The following is a 324-nucleotide window of genomic DNA, read 5'->3' as shown; positions in this document are numbered from 1 at the left end:
TTGCTGGAGCTCATTTTTATTTGAAGGTATGCATAACTTCCTCAGCACAGTATCGGAAGTTCTTGGAGTTAAAGCATTTTCATAATGGGGCATTTTTTGGATTCCGTTATTGCTGAATGTTGGTAGCGTGCCAGCAATGTGTGAGCCCAGTCTGAATGGTTTCAGTTGTGTGTGGGTTGTTTCTTTTTTTTACATACAGAAAATGTAGCCAAGAGCTCAGCATGTTGCTTTCACATAGAACAAATAATCTATTCTGGATATGGAGACTTAGTTTTAACCAGATAAATATGAAAGAAAATACATAGAAATTCCTGTGTTACAGAG

This window comes from Netta rufina (genome assembly GCF_964035555.1).
Source record: "Netta rufina genome assembly, chromosome: 7".
Classification (NCBI taxonomy): Eukaryota; Metazoa; Chordata; class Aves; order Anseriformes; family Anatidae; genus Netta; species Netta rufina.
This window is presented reverse-complemented; position numbering follows the sequence as displayed.